Source organism: Xenopus laevis, chromosome 4S (assembly GCF_017654675.1).
Source record: "Xenopus laevis strain J_2021 chromosome 4S, Xenopus_laevis_v10.1, whole genome shotgun sequence".
Classification (NCBI taxonomy): domain Eukaryota; kingdom Metazoa; phylum Chordata; class Amphibia; order Anura; family Pipidae; genus Xenopus; species Xenopus laevis.
The window spans coordinates 48,771,426-48,784,738 of record NC_054378.1 but is presented as its reverse complement, the minus strand read 5'-3'; the positions used below and the strand labels follow the sequence as shown (position 1 = coordinate 48,784,738).

Genomic DNA, 13,313 nt, shown 5'->3' with positions numbered 1-13,313 from the left:
ATTCGTCCTTCTTCCTCTCCTGCTGGTGCAGGGTTCTTCTTTGTCGAAAAGAAAGATGGCAGTCTACGACCCTGCATCGACTACCGCAGTTTGAACAAGATCACTATAAAGAACCGCTACCCTCTACCCCTTATATCAGAATTGTTTGATCAGCTGAAGGGTGCCAGCATTTTCACCAAGCTAGATCTTCGTGGGGCTTACAATCTCATCCGGATCAGAGAAGGGGATGAATGGAAGACTGCATTTAACACTCGCGACGGGCACTACGAGTATCTCGTGATGCCGTTTGGACTCTGTAACGCTCCCGCGGTCTTTCAAGAGCTAGTCAACGACATCTTCCGGGACTTGTTGGGTCTTAGTGTTGTCGTTTACTTGGACGATATTCTCATCTTTTCTTCTAACCTCTTCGAACATGGGCTCTAGGTACGGGAAGTCTTATCTCGATTGAGGAAGAATAACCTTTTCGCCAAGCTTGAAAAGTGCTCCTTTGAAGTTTCTTCTATCCCCTTCCTGGGGTACATTATTTCCCAACAAGGCTTCAAGATGGATCCAGCAAAGGTTTCTGCAATCCAAGATTGGCCTCTCCCTACCAGCACTAAGGCTATCCAGAGGTTTATTGGTTTCGCCAATTATTATAGGCAGTTCATCAAAGGCTTTTCTTCCAAGATCTCCCCTATTCTGTCCCTTATTCGAAAAGGAGGGAAACCTCGATGTTGGTCCCCTGAAGCCTTAGAAGCATTCAAAACTCTCAAGGACTCCTTTTCTTCTGCTCCTATCCTCAGACATCCGGACCCTCTTCTACCTTTCTTCATCGAAGTTGATGCTTCCGACGTCAGGGCCGGGGCTGTTTTATCTTAAAGATCCTCACATGATAGAAAACTACATCTCTGTGCTTTCTTTTCTAAAAAGTTTTCTTCTTCTGAACAAAACTATGATGTAGGAAACCGTGAGCTGTTGGCCGTCAAACTGGCATTAGAAGAATGGAGACATCTGTTGGAAGGCTCTTCAATACCAGTCTCTATCTTCACTGACCATAAGAACCTAGAATACATCCAGTTCCTCAAACGCCTTAATCCCAGACAAGCTAGGTGGGCTCTTTTCTTCTCCAGGTTCAACTTCATTATTACGTTCTGCCCGGGTTCCCGGAACAAGAAGGCAGACGCCCTATCCAGAAGCTTCCTTCCTGAAGGCATGTGTTCTGAGGATCCCGAACCCATTGTGCCTTCTACCAAAATCGTTTCTGCCTTACTTCCCACCATGGCTTCCCAGTTATTATCAGCTCAAACCTCTGCTCCTGACAATACCCCTTTGGGACTCGCATTCGTTCCTCCAGAACTTCGTCACTCCATCCTGTCCCAGTCCCATAACTCCAAACAGGCTGGTCATCCTGGAATCAAAAAGACCACTGAACTTCTGTCTCGTTTGGTCTGGTGGCCTTCTCTCCGTTAAGAACTTTGTCTCTTCTTGCTCTACTTGTGCTATCTCTAAGTCCGGTCACTCCCCTCCTAAAGGTCTACTTCTGCCGTTACCCATTCCATCCCGACCTTGGACTCATCTGGCGATGGATTTCATTGTGGATCTTCCTGTTTCTCTTGGGCATAAGGTCATCTGGGTCGTGATCGACAGGTTCAGTAAGATGGCTCATTTCATTCCTCTACGCAAGTTGCCTACTGCTCAAGAACTTTCAAAACTATTTATTCAACATATCTTTCGCCTTCATGGACTTCCGGCTGAAATAGTTTCCGACAGAGGTTCCCAATTCGTTTCTAAGTTTTGGAGATCGTTATGCAAGGCTCTACATATTTCTCTCCAATTTTCTTCTGCCTACCACCCCCAATCCAATGGAGCTGCAGAGAGGGTTAATCAAGCACTGGAACAATTTCTTCGTTGCCATGTATCTTTATGTCAAGATGACTGGGCAGATTTACTCCCTTGGGCTGAATTCGCTCACAATAACTCCATGCATGCTTCCTCTGAGAGGTCCCCATTCTTTTGTGTATACGGTCTGAATCCTCTTGCATTTCCTCAAGATCTCCTTCTTACTAATGTTCCCGCTGCCAACGATCAAGCCGCCCACATGCTCGCTATCTGGCTCTCCACCAAAGCCAATTTGGAAAAGAGTTCCCTTTCCCAAAAAAGATTTAACGATAGGAAAAGGATTTCGTCTCCTCAATATAACCTTGGTGACAAAGTCTGGTTGTCTACACGAAACATTCATCTCAAAGTACCCACTCCCAAGCTTGGTCCAAAGTTCATCGGTCCTTTTCCAGTTATCGAAATTATTAATCCTGTGGCAGTTCGTCTTCAACTTTTCCCTGAAATGCGGGTTCCCAACGTATTTCATGTTTCTCTTCTCAAGCCTGCAACATCTTCTTCTTCTCCTCCCACTCCTGTTCTTGTGGACGGTCATCAGGAGTTCAAAGTCAAGAGAATCTTGGATTCCCGGATTTCCAGGGGTGTGTTGCAGTACCTCATTGAATGGAAAGGTTTCGGTCCTGAGGAGTTCTCCTGGGTGAAGGATTCTGATGTCCACGCTCCTTCTCTTATCCGAAGATTTCATAAGCAATTTCCTTCCAGTCCCAGTCATGGCGGTCCTGAGGCCCCCCCTAAGGAAGGGGGTACTGTAATGGAAATGGAAGGTTTCCAAGATGGCGACGGCGTCCAAAATGGCGACTCCTGGCCTCACCATGTGGATCCTGCTGGTCGCTGCACTATGACGCCCGCATCCTCCCGTCTGCCGATTGGTCGCCGGCGTCAGAACGTGCGTCGGCGTCAAAACGTCAACGTCAGGACGCCGACGCCAGCGTCATGACGCCATTGCGCTCAATTGGCGCCAAAACCCGGCCTATATTAAGCCCCTGGACATTGCTGTCATTGCCCAAATATAGGTCTTACTTTGAGTATTCCTGGGTGTGATTATTGCTACTGACTTCTTGTGTACCGACTTCTGCCTGTCTTTTCGGATTGATTCTTCGCTGCCTGAACTGAACTTTTGCCTGGACTTCGACTATTCTCTCGTCTCATCCCTTGTACCTCGATATCGGCTTGCTACCTGCCTCCTCCTTGGTCCACACTCCAACTGCGCCTTCGGGCCCTTACAGGCATATGCCGACGTTTTTTCCAAGAAAGCTGCTGAAACCTTACCCCCACATAGACAGTATGATTGTCCCATTGACCTAGTTCCAGGTTCCACTCCTCCTCGTGGTCGTACGTATCCTCTTTCTTTACCTGAAGCCCAAGCGATGAGGGACTATATTGAAGCAAACCTTGAGAGAGGTTTCATCCGACCCTCTAATTCTCCTGCCGGTGCTGGGTTTTTCTTTGTGGGTAAGAAAGACGGTCTTCGCCCTTGTATAGATTACAGGTGTTTAAATAAAATCACCATTAAGAACCGCTACCCCCTTCCTCTAATTTCTGAGCTATTTGACCAGGTTAAAGGTGCCCAAGTCTATACCAAGTTTGATCTTAGAGGTGCTTACAATCTCATTCGTATTAGAGAGGGGGATGAGTGGAAAACAGCATTTAACACCAGGGATGGCCACTACGAATACTTAGTAATGCCCTTTGGGCTCTGTAACGCCCCCGCAGTTTTTCAAGAATTTGTCAATGACATCTTTCGAGATCTGCTGGGGGTATTCGTAGTGGTCTACCTTGACGATATCCTTATTTTTTCTTCCAATCTAAATGATCATCGTAATCATGTTTGCAAAGTTTTACGTAGGCTAAGGGAAAATAATCTTTATACAAAACTAGAGAAATGTACCTTTGAGGTCTCTTCTGTTCAGTTTTTGGGGTTTATTATTTCCAACAAGGGTCTAGAAATGGATCCAGGCAAGGTGAGAGCTGTCCTGGATTGGGCCCAACCCCTTTCGTTACGTGCAGTTCAAAGATTTCTTGGTTTTGCCAATTATTATCGTCAATTTATTAAGAATTTTTCACTTATTGTAGCCCCCATCACAAGTTTAACCAAGAAGGTCGCTGATCCCAGTATATGGCCTCCTGAAGCCTTACACGCTTTTGAAACCCTCAAAAGGGAGTTCTGTTCTGCCCCTATTATTCAACACCCTAATCCCGCTCTTCCTTTCATTGTAGAGGTTGATGCTTCTTAGGTGGGAGCGGGGGCAGTCCTTTCCCAAAGGCATCCGATTACCAACAAATTGCATCCCTGTGCCTTTTTCTCTAAGAAGTTTTTACCTGCAGAGGTAAATTACGACATAGGGAACAGGGAATTGTTGGCTGTCAAATTGGCCTTTGAGGAATGGCGGCATCTCCTAGAGGGTGGAAAACATGTGGTGACGGTCTATACTGATCATAAGAATTTACTTTATATTGAGTCCGCTAATCGCCTAAATTCTAGGCAAGCCAGGTGGGCATTATTCTTCTCAAGGTTTAATTTTGTTTTAACTTTCAGGCCTGGTTCCAAAAATACCAAGGCGGATGCACTATCTAGGAGTTTTGAATCTTTCCCCTCCGACTCTAGTGAGTGTACTCCCATCATCCCCAAAGAATTAATTTTAGCCACTTTAGAATCCGACCTTTCCTCCCTATTACTTCCCTTACAAACATCTGCTCCTACCGATACTCCCCCTGGGAGATGGTTTGTTCCTGAGGAGCTTAGGGAGCAAGTTTTGAAGGAGATTCATGATTCTAAAATGGCGGGGCACCTGGGAGTTACTAAGACTGTTTCTCTGTTGTCCCGTCATGTTTGGTGGCCTTCTTTCAAACGGGACACAAAAATTTTTGTCAACTCCTGTCCAGTCTGTCAAAGATCTAAATCCTCCCGTCATTTATCTCAAGGTCTGTTAAATCCGTTGCCAATCCCTGAGAAGCCATGGTCCCATCTTTCGATGGATTTCATTGTAGATTTACCACCCTCTCAGGGTAAAACTGTAATTTGGGTGGTGGTGGATAGGTTTAGTAAAATGAGCCATTTTGTTTCCCTCCCACACCTCCCTTCTGCTAAAACCTTAGCCGATCTGTTTATTTCTCAAATTTTTAAGTTGCATGGGTTCCCTGTTAATATTGTCTCGGACAGAGGAGTTCAGTTTGTCTCTAAGTTTTGGAGGGCTTTTTGCTCCTTGGTGGGAATTAATTTGTCTTTTTCAACCGCTTACCACCCCCAAACCAATGGACAGACTGAGAGGGTGAACCAGTCCCTAGAGCAATATCTCAGGTGTTACGTGTCTGACAACCAGTCCTCTTGGGCTGAGTTATTACCCTGGGCAGAGTTTGCCTACAATAACGCCACTCACTCCTCCACTGGAGTGTCTCCTTTCTTCATTGTCAATGGGTTTCACCCTAAAGCATTTTCTTTTTCCGGTTCTGGTTCCCCTGTCCCTTCTGCTGACTCCTCTGTGGAACACTTCTCTAAAATCTGGTCACAGGTGCACGACTCTCTCTCAGCAGCATCCTCTGCCCAGAAGAAAGCTGCTGACAGGGCTCGTAGAGAAGCACCTCAGTATAAGGTGGGAGATTCCATTTGGTTATCTACCAAAAATATTAAATTGAAGGTTCCCTCTCTCAAACTGGGGCCCAGGTTCATTGGTCCATACCCAATTACTGAAATAATCAATTCTTCTTCTGTCCGTCTTCAATTACCTGCAGAATTTAAAATATCTAACTCTTTTCATGTCTCCCTCCTAAAACCAGCCACTCTGGTCCGTCATCTTCCTGTACCTCCCCCAGTGTTGGTCGAAGGTCAGCCTGAATTTGAGATCCATGAGTTCCTCGATTCCGCCTTGTGCGAGGTAAGCTGCAATATCTTACTAAGTGGAAGGTCTTTTGCCCTGAAGAGAACTCTTGGGTCTCAGTTGATGACATCAAGGCTGACCGACTAAGGAAAAAATTTTCCTGGTAAGCCTGGGGGTCCAGTGGCCCCCCCTAGAGAGGGGGGTAATGTAAGGGAATCTTACCCTGGTGGTGTCGTGGGGGGACAGCAGGGACGCCTGCCCCCCCCCTCGGCGGGGACGCCCGCCGCATCCGTCTGTTCTGCTGGTCTCTGCTGCTCTAGGGTGCGAGCGCGCACCTCTTCTTGGAATTTGTGCGCATACGCGCTGACGTGATGACGTCAGCGCACAGTGGCACGAGATTCAAATAGTATTAAAGGGAGCTTCAGTGTGTAGTCCAGTGCCCGTGATAGGATTTGTTCCTGGTGCTTTAGCTGCTGCTATTCTGTGTGAATCTGTTCCTGATTATCTGTTTTGACCCTTTGCCTGCCTGTTTGACTATTCTGATCTCTGGAACCTGACCCTTGCCTGAAACCGACCTTGACTCTGCTTAATCCTCCTGTTTGATGTTCCGGTTTGACCTCTGCCTGTTATTTGACTCCGATTCTGCCTCAACCCATCTGATTGATCACCTGGTTTTGACCCTTTGCCTTCCTGACGATTCTGTTATCCACCTGCCTCGATCCAGCCTGTCTGACCATCCGCTTGCCTTGTCCTTTTGTACCGTGGCCTTCGGCCTAAAGACTCTGCTAAACAGCCGTGCCCCTTTGCCAGCCAGAACATCTCGCCTTGCACCCCTCGTTAAGTCCAGGTGGCACCAAAGTAAGCTGAGGGCTCCTCCCGAAGCCCAACGGTGGTCACACTACTGGTGAAGCCGAGCCGAGACCATCCAACAGATCAACTTTTGGGCAAACATTTAATAACTAGTGTCCACTTTGTCCATCTACAATGTTGGCCGAATCACACTGTGACCCCTTGTTCAACCGTTGTCCAGAGTTGTTTCTTACTATACATATTTGTATAATGGCGTTTTTTACCCACTCAAAATTGCCTCTTGCATGAGTTCCAAAATGCCAGTCTTATTCCTGGATTACAGGAACATTAAAATGTAAAGTTAAATTTAAGGAAAACGTTAAAAAGAAGATGGAAAGCAAGCAGTCTCTTTTTCTGGTCAACAATCTGAAAACAGCTGAACTGAAAAAAGTTTTGGAAGGTGAGCAACCCCACCTTGTGCATACATTTTAGATTTTTTTTTGTAATTTTTTTTTATTTAAATGACCAGTATACAATCCTTACTTAACCCTTTGTTGTGACTGTTTTGCTAGCAGGAGCCCATTATGCAGGGGATTAGCTGTGCACTGGTAATCTTATAATAATATATTATTAGGACCAAACATGGAATAGCTTCAGTTTCTCTGTTTGGTCTGTTTAGGTCAAGAATTAATGGGCTATGAGAGAAAATTGGGGAGTTGCGGCTCTGCACAGCTGACAAAGCATTGAAAATACATTTTCATTAGGGAAAATGCAATGACACACTGCCCATACTGAGTGTGACAATTCATGGCAGCAGGCAGGAAAATGGCTTTTAAATAACATTTTAAAACCTAAATACCGAGCACCATAGCAATAGTATCGGATGCATACCGATGTAAATGATCGGTGCAAGGAACTGTTGTATAAACAGAAAAAGGAATTGAACATACAGTTACATATAACAGCATTAGCCCAATATGTGAAAGTAAAACGTATACCTCGTGGACTGAGGTTGGCTGTACAGCCTAATTTGTGCACAGATGACCCGATCCTTGTCCAGCGGTGGCAAGAAATTTGCAACAAATGCAGTATCGACCTGATGGTACTCACTATTGAAAGACTGCAGGATAAAGTATCAGCGGTAAATCTTGAAGTCGCTGCATTAAAGGAGAACATCATAGCGGTTAAAGGATCCGCACAAGCCGATGCAGTCTTTGGTGAGCAAGGAGAACTACTTAGAAAGCACAAGGAGATCGTGGCAGCACGTAAAGTGCGTAAATATGAGAGAGACGCGCTCGATTACCAACACAATAGAGTCTACACGTGGCAGGAGGAAAGAAACACCCAGCACGATAGGAGAGAGAATCGCAATGCCGGATATCGCAAACAACGCTGGAACCGCCATGATAACCGCATGGGGAGAAACAGTCCTCATGGCTCCTCTTCGGATTCAACAGACGGATTCTCTTCCAGTACAGATCGGAGCAGGGGCAATGGCGCAGCCTCAATACAGGGGGAATCAACCCGTCAGCACAATTATATGGGATCACAGCAGGCACCAATTTTTTTAGAGCAACGCACTCAAAAAAGAAACCCAAGGCTACCGACACCGAGAGAGGCATACCCCCAACGGAACAAGTCGAAGAGGTAACGGACTTGGTTATTAATATTTCGTCCTATGTACTTTCACCTGAAGAAAGATCCGTATTGAACAGGTGTTTGGGTTTTGTTCCTTCTTACAGCATGGACTTACTGAATTGGGAGATTGACTTTCAAAAACTATTAAGAAAACTTAAATTGAAAGTCTGGTTTGAAAATAATACTTCCAGTAATACTGTTGGAGAGATTTTTAAAAGAAAAAGTACTTTTATTCCGTCAGTACAAAGCAATGCCTTGTCAGCGTTTGAGAAAGTAGTAATTGCAGAAGTTAAAAACATTTGTGAGAGACCTAGCATAACTAAATGTACCCCTAATTTGTCATTAGGGGAAAGACAAGCTCTACATAAATTACAGACTAACAATTCGATTGTAATAAAAAATGCTGACAAGGGCGGAGGCATTGTGCTTATGGATAAACAAATGTATATTGGGGAAGCAAGTCATACCTGGTCATTATAAGCCTATTGATAGAGACCCTGTATTTGATATACAAAAGGAGATAGAGATTTTGGTAACAGATGCTCATAGTAATGGACTCATTACTTCTGACACCAAAGATTTTCTTTTGGTAGATCAACCTCGTATACCAGTTCTCTATCTCCTTCCCAAAGTACACAAAACACTGATAAATCCTCCAGGATGTCCGATTGTTTCTGGAATAGGTTCAGTTCTAGAACCTATTTCGAAATATGTAGATTTCTATCTACAGCCTCTAGCACAGAATCTTCCATGTTGCCTTAAAGATACAAACGAATTGTTACAAATATTGTCCACATTGAATGTATTAGACACTAACTGTACCTTATGTAGTATTGACATTGTCAGTCTATATACATCTATACCCCAAGATGAGGGAATTACGCATATTGAGAATTGTCTTCTTGAAACCAATTTATCACACAATATGGTGTATTTTTTAATAGACTGCCTTACATTAATTTTGAAGCGTAATTATTTCAGATTTGAAGATAAATTCTACTGGCAATGTCAAGGTACATCAATGGGGGCGGCAGTCGCCCCCTCATTTGCTAATTTATTCGTCCACAAGTTAGAAAAAGATTTTTTTCTGAACGAAGAATTTAAAGAGTATATTGTACTTTATCTTCGTTTCGTGGACGATATCTTGGTAATATGGAAGGGGGATATCTCTGTGTTTTGATATATGGTAGATAAAGCCAACACTAAACACCCTACTGTAAAATTCACTACAGAGATTTCCGCTAATTCACTCAACTTTTTGGACGTTAAACTGACTCTAAATAGAGGGATCATTGAGACAGATCTTTACCGAAAGGCTACAGATAGGAATAGCTTACTCCATGCCTCTAGCTATCATAATCCCCGGTGTATAGAAGCAATTCCCAAAAGTCAGTTTTTGAGAGCAAGACGTATTTCGTCAGATGATAACAAATATTGGAAAGCTGCCGATAACCTTACCAATAGGTTTCAGAATAAAGGGTATAATTTACATAATTTACAAAAATTAGCAGAAAATGTTGGGACTATACCTAGAGGTGAAGTGTTGTACAGAAAACTAGAACCTAAAAACACTACTAGGATGACTTTTGTAAGTAAATTCTCACAAGCAAGTACCCAGATTGAGAAAGTGATTAAGAAATTTTGGCCCATTTTACAACAAGACAAATTACTTAAACGTCATTGTAATGAGACCCCACTGTTCAGCTATACTAGAGGACAGACATTGCGAGATAATGTGTCCAGCAGAACCACGCAAACCTAATATACAACAAACTTTATTTCAAGGACAACAAAAAAGGGAACTTTCCCATGTCTGAATTGCATTTGTTGTTCATCAATCATCAAAGGGGAAAAAGTGTACCATCCCACTTATGGGAAGGGAATACAACTCAACTCATGAGCCACGTGCACTAGTGCAAACGTGGTATATCTGCTGAAGTGTCCCTGCGGATTGGTGTATATTGGCCAAACTACCCGCCCAGTCAAGAAAAGAATTAAAGAGCATAGGTCCAATATACGTAATTTTAAAGTTGGTACCCAAACTGACACTTCTATTTCAAGACATTATAATACTTGCAAACATAACCAATCGCAGTTAAAATGGCAGGTATTAGAAGTAATTTATAGACCACAGAGAGGGGGTAATATGTTAAAATTATTGTTACAACAGGAAGCCAAGTGGATAAAAAAACTGAATAGTTTGTATCCAGAAGGTCTTAATGAGCACTGGAGTATCAGCAGCTTTCTTTGAAATATATACATTGTAACTTTTGTGCTTCCAGAACTCTAACCTGGGTGACTCTTTTCTTCCCTAGATAAATTGGATACTTTTTGACTTTAATGTGAATGTGATATTAACTACTTAAAGGGTAAGACTGTTTTCTATTTTTATATTTGGTATTGAGATATCTTGTGATATCCTTTGTATAAATATAACTAGCTCATGGTAGGCTTTTTATGAGCAGTACCCAGGTAATTTGATTTTAATACAGTTTTTAATTTATGCTATTTTACAGATTTATCGTCACGAAATGGAATTATTTGGAACTTTACAAGATGGTGTTTGCGTCACTTTGCACATGAAATCACTTCTATTTAATATTATCTATTTAAAATTGTATTTTACCTAGATAAGGTTAGGCTGAAAAATTACCTGTCAGCAATGACCTGATTGGGATTAACACTAATTGAGGGGTGGAGTTAAAGGTATATTAAGATGTATGTGGTTCCTATGTCTTTACACTTGATAAAGAGCTAGTCTCGAAACATGTAGTGTGAAATAAAGCACAACCAACTTTGCAGCATAATACTGCGTTTGATTGAAGTTCATCACAACCCTCATTTTTGCAGTATGGGATGCACTTTGGGCATTAATATTAAGTATGCAATGGCTTGCCTTAATAATGGATATGGATCTTCAAATTTTGTGTTTCTTTTTAAGTAAACCAATTAAAGTACAGATGCGGGTTAGAAATCTTTGTTGGAGGTCTGAAATAAATGCACACTTGCCTTGGAGTATAGAATTTCATATGCTTTTAAATATTTATGTTCTTATTTAACTCATGTGTTAAAATGTCAAACACAGGGTGAGCGATAAGCGCATTTAATACAATGGTGTGAGAAAAAAGTTATTGCTCTGAAAGCAGTAATACTAAGGAGTCACTTAAAGGCAAATTAAAGTATGGACTTTTTCAATAGCATCTAAGATCTGTGTTGTTTGCAGACAAAGCACTATCTGTTTTCAGCATCCACAGCACCAGTGCCAGTAGCCTGAATTGCACTTTTGTTTTAAAAAGTCCTATATTCCAGCAAAGAGAGAGGGAGATTTTCAGGTTTGTATTTTGAACTTTTATATGCAGGTTGTTGACCTAACTGATTCTTAGACAAGACAGTACCACAATGCTTGGGTACATCTCAGCTGGCCACCATCAGATCCAAACCAATTGTTTCTTTGACCATCCAACCAACTTGCTGAAATTCTGCCCTTTCAGCAAACCTTAGTGAAGTATGTTACTAGAAGCACCCCGTTCTGGTTTACTAAACTATGGGACAGTAGTAGTACATCCTTCCCACCTCTCACGACCACTCACTGTGAAACAAGAGGTTTTTATACAACCGGCACTTCAGAAAGCTTTTCTGGACTCCACATGTAAGATTTCATGCAGTGAGATACTGCTGCCATCATTAAATACATTACAGGTCATCTTATGATCTACTATAGGAGATATAGATCTCACTGTCCCACGAGTTCACCTAACTGATTATTTCATTGTTTCAGTATCTTGCACTGATGTATGTAGCATAAGACATCATGTATTTTAAGTTTGCCTAGTCAGGCTAGAGCATATTATTAGAGGACATGAGACCATGGAGCAAGATCCCACAAAGGCAATTTCAGTAGCAGGGAAAGAGATTTCAAACACAAAACCAGGCAGCCACTACAGCCCAAGTATGTTCATATCTTTGCAGGTGCACTCAACAAGAACAGATTGTGAATCTGACTGAAAAATGTAAGTTCCACCATAAATCAATGCTGTAGCAAACAATATAATGAGTAAGCATAGCTCAAAGAGCTCAGATCCTTCAACAAACAGAGACAATAGGTGTCGCTGCAACACAGCATGAGAAATCTGATATCAGAAAGAGCTTACACAGCCAGTAGAGAGCAACGGTATACTGCAAGTGACACAATGAGAGCAGCAGAGTAACAATACAGGAGCGAGAGCGTCATTTTCAGCAGCAGCAGAAGGCATTGGAAGACAGGAACAGTAGCTGACAGAAGTGCTAGCAAAATAGAGAGGTGAGTACTCTAAAAAATATGTTTCTGATTCTGACACTGATTTTCCTGATTTAGATGTGAGTTTGAAGGAAAACTTATAAGACAATTAAAAGATTCTTAACGGTTCTTAATGACAAAGAAAGGGGGCCAAGGAGGTAAATAAAATAGGGGGCACAGTGCAGGAAAAATGAAAATGAAATTGTATCAGAAGGGATAGGAAAGATTGTGGGAGTTTTTTGCAGTTCATTTTACGTAAAAAGACAGATCGACATAAAAAGACAGATCGATATGGACAGCAAAGTTTGTGGACATATTCGAGATAACTAAAGACGCTCACAGGAGTAAGCAAAAGAAAAAGGAGACTAGAGGGAAAAAATTAAACAACATTAGATTGTTTGAAAAGGTTTATGATCAATCACCGTGCCTGTGTTAAGATAAAAAGCCAAGGCACTTGGATGTGTTTGTAATTCCTTTAAGATTAATGCTGGCAAAGGTGCCAACACCAATTAAAGTATATAATTTGATCCCCTGGTTAAGCAGGTGTCCTGCTGTATTTATTATGATAGGCTTTGTGCAAGGTTTTTAAAATTTAAAATCAGCATATGATAACCCTGAAGTGGTTGGAGAAAAAAACTGGAAAACCAATCTCCCTGGGTAGAACGTTTCCTCAATCACAGAGATTCATCATGGCTCTGTAATATTCTCTCTGAGTGTAGTACCTAAAAATAGAAACGGTGAATTCTGGTTAATTCAACATTTGTCACGATCAAAGGTAGATCTGTTTATTTATCTGTATACTGTAAAACAACTGTGCTCAGTGCAGTATCAGTCCTTTGACAAAAGACAGTGAAAACAAATGGCTTGGGGCAAAAACGGCTAAGTTGACATACAGTAATATTTTTACTTGCTGTCAGTTC

At 42.3% G+C, this 13,313-nt stretch overlaps 1 protein-coding gene across 1 annotated transcript in view; it reads left to right on the top strand.

The window, feature by feature from the left end:
• The first annotated feature begins 12,336 nt into the window (after positions 1-12,336).
• The window catches only part of LOC108704068 (thyrotropin-releasing hormone receptor), a 28,472-nt gene continuing 27,495 nt past the window's right edge, over positions 12,337-13,313 (top strand). The window contains exon 1 of the mRNA XM_018240450.2: positions 12,337-12,417. The gene's annotated coding sequence lies outside the window, so the exon portion shown is untranslated. The remainder of the gene's footprint in view (positions 12,418-13,313) is intronic.